At 43.9% G+C, this 3302-nt stretch overlaps 1 long non-coding RNA gene across 2 annotated transcripts in view; it reads left to right on the top strand.

Moving 5' to 3' along the window:
* Positions 1 to 3070, top strand: part of LOC102487852 (uncharacterized) — a 32579-nt gene extending 29509 nt beyond the window's left edge. For both annotated transcript variants that reach the window (XR_335432.2, XR_335433.2), the window contains one exon: positions 2492 to 3070. This is a non-coding gene — a long non-coding RNA (uncharacterized LOC102487852). The remainder of the gene's footprint in view (positions 1 to 2491) is intronic.
* Positions 3071 to 3302: the final 232 nt, after the last annotated feature.

Consider the following 3302-nt stretch of genomic DNA (forward strand, 5'->3'; position numbering starts at 1 on the left):
GGAAAGAGAAAAAAAGGAGAAAGCACCTCTCTAATGGGATGAGGTCTTGCCGCAATCCCTTCTCCCCCATTTCTCCATCCTAGAGGGATTTGAGGAACATAAGCACCTGTCCTGGAGTGTTTTTCAAGTTGCTGGGGCCGGGATTTGAACCACAGTTGATCAAGTGGGATCCCATATAATAGAATATTATTCAGCTCTAAAAAGGAATGAAGTACTGATACACATTATAACCTTGATAAACCTTGGATACATCATGCCAAGTGATAGAATTCAGACACAGAGGTCAAATAGTATATGATTTTATTTATATGAAATATCCAGATTAAGAAAATCTATAGAGAGAGCAGATTAATGGCTGCCAGGGGACGAGAGAGAGGGGAATGAGAAGTGACTGCTTAATGAGTAGGGGGTTTTCTTTTGGGGTGATGCAGATGTTCTAACTAGATAGTGGTAATAGCTGTACAAATCTGTGAATGCACTAAAAGTGACTTGAGTTATATGTTAAATGGTCAAAATGGTAACTTTTATACATATTTTACTATAGTAATGCAATAAAGAGATGTCTTTACTATGGAGTGAAAGTGTGGTTGACTAGCAGGTCATTTCCTGAAAACCTTCTCTGCCTAGTTCAGTACTTTGTCACATCTCACTTGGATTGTCACAGCAGCCTCCTAAATGGTCCCCTATCCCCACTATCCATCTCTACTCCATCTTGCACAAACTTTCTACCATGTCAAAATGACCATTACATTCCCTTATTCAGAACTTTTCAGGGCCAAGAGGTGGTGTGGTGGCTGGGGTGCTGAACTCCCACATGACCAACCATGGTTCAAGTCCTGGACAAGGTGGTTTGCTCTCTCACTTTGCCTCTCTCTCTCTCTCCTTCTCTTCCTCTCTCGTGAGCACTCATGTTCTATAGCAAATTTAAATAATAAATAATTTTTCAAAAATAAATTAAAAATAAATTTAAAAAAATCTTTCAGTGGTTCCTAATCTACTGCAGAAAGAAATCCTCACACAACTTTAAAAGGCACTTCCAGATGTGGTGCCCAGTTGCTTCTTTCCCTGTGTATCCCTTTCCCTGTATATTTCTCATGGAATGCTCTGAGAGGGCAGAGACCACAGTGGGTCTCATAAATCGTTCTGTTCATAGCACCCAGAATGGACCCTGTTTTTTTAACCCATCAGGCACTGGCATTCTTGTCTAGCTCCAGCTCTTGCTCCTTCCTCAGATATCTGTATTCTAGGCAAACCAAGTCCTCCATAAAGTCAGCCCAGTCCATGAGTCTGAGCCTTGTGTACGGGTCTCCCCATTTAGAGGGTTAGCATCCCATCTGTAAATCTGGACAAACGCCAATTCTCCTTGTTCTCATCCATTGTATTGCTATTAACAGAAACACCTGAGTCTGGGTAATTTCTTATTTTTTCATATTGCAATGCCTTTTATTGTACATCTTTCTTTCTTCCTTTTCCTTTCTTTCTTTCATTCAAGATTTTCCTATCTTAGGGACAGGAAAATCACTGAGAGAGAGAAAGAGACAGTGAGAGGGAAAGTGAGATATCACCCCCCGGGGGGATGGCCACACCACAATCCCTTCTTCTCCATTCTCCTGGGATCTTGCTCATGCATGCATACATGCCCCACATGAGCTTTAAGCCACCAGGTCCAGGACTTGAACCATGATTAACCATGTGGGAGTTAAGTAATATAACCACTACGCCATCTGTTGGCCCTGAGTTTGGGTAATTTAAAAAGAATAAATGTTTATTCAGCAGTAGGCCATGTGAGAATCCAGCACCCTTAACTGCCATGTGACCTGCCAGCCCAGTGTCTGGGTCATTTTCAAAAAACAGCGACTTATTCTGCTCACTCAGGTTTGGAGGTCCAAGGTACAGGTGTTAACTCGATATGGTTTTGTAGTGAAAGCCTTCCTGCTGCTGGGGAGTCACACGGCAAGAGCTTGCACAGAGCAGAGCACTGTCTGTATCTCCTTAGAAGCCCACGAGGATCAGACCCTGGGAGTCCCATCCCAATTCTAACCTTCTCCCAGAGGCCCCATCCCTCAACACCACACTCAGTTTAAGGTTTCACTTTCTTAATCCCATCACAACTAACTCACAACACATGAGTTTTGGGAGGGCACGTTAAAAACCATAGCAATCCTTTGACACAGTTCTACTGTGCTCTTTTCCGACCATTGGTCACTCATTTCTGGGTGTTCCCATGGCATCTCACACGGTCCCCTGTGGCATCCCTCAGCACCTCATCCCAGGACTATGTATTGACATCCTGCTCTGTGGGACTACAGGTACCAAGGAGCCCATCCTAACTCCTCCAGCAACACCTGTTGTTGACAGGCAGTGCTGTGACTCACAACACCCCCTCTCGTGCATGGCCTATAATAGGTGAGGTCGGAGGAATAAACAAAAATAAGTAACCAAATAATCTGTCTTGAGGAATCAACCTGAGAATTTGTTTTTTTCTGCACAGGAAACAATCTGAATTAAACTGGATATTGAGGGCAGCTGTCACTGAATCTCTGGGAATCATTTTATTTACTTGGCTGTGAAAAAAGGCAAGAAGTGGAGGAGTCAGAAACTGGAGCAAGTGGAAAGGGTGGGGAACTGGAACGGCGTAACGGACATTCTCCCTTCAGAGAACACCTCTTCCTGAAGCATCCTGCCAGGTACTTACGGCACTGACCGGAAAGTGAAGCAACCGTCACTCTGCAGAGGGAGAGAGAGGAGCCGCCACGCGCTCCCCAGGCTACACGCAGTACAAGTGTAACCTCCTCGCGCCTGGGTAATTGAGGACCGACCGTGAAAATGAAATTCCACTTTGCCTTCACATCATTTTCCCTTTAGCACATGTTCCCCTTTTGCCCACTCAGCTCCCTTCCTAATAATGTCTGTCTTTCCAGTTTGATCAGAATGTACTGTGTGGTGATCTGTAACCTCTTCACTGACGTGTGCTCTGTGTGCCCTGCCTTTGTGTTTTGTTGCCCCTGGTGTCCCTGCTAAGTCCTTGTGGTTTATGTCACACCTCCTTTCCCCAGCATAAAGGACAGTGGCCACTCAGGAAAGCTGGCTGCAGAGCAGAACGCATGAAGAATGTTTCTCTTCGGATTCTTTCAGACTGGAAGGCACTTTGGACTCTGGATTTCATTATTTTTTTTTTTGTTTTTTTTTTTTTCAAAGAATTATTTATTTTAATTTTATTTATTACTTTTTAAAGAATTTGACCAGAGAGAGAGAGGGAAAGTGAGAAAGCAAGCTGTCAAGTCCAGGACTCAAACCCAGGT

The sequence above is a fragment of the Tupaia chinensis genome, unplaced genomic scaffold (assembly GCF_000334495.1).
Source record: "Tupaia chinensis unplaced genomic scaffold, TupChi_1.0 Scaffold000416_1, whole genome shotgun sequence".
NCBI lineage: Eukaryota > Metazoa > Chordata > Mammalia > Scandentia > Tupaiidae > Tupaia > Tupaia belangeri.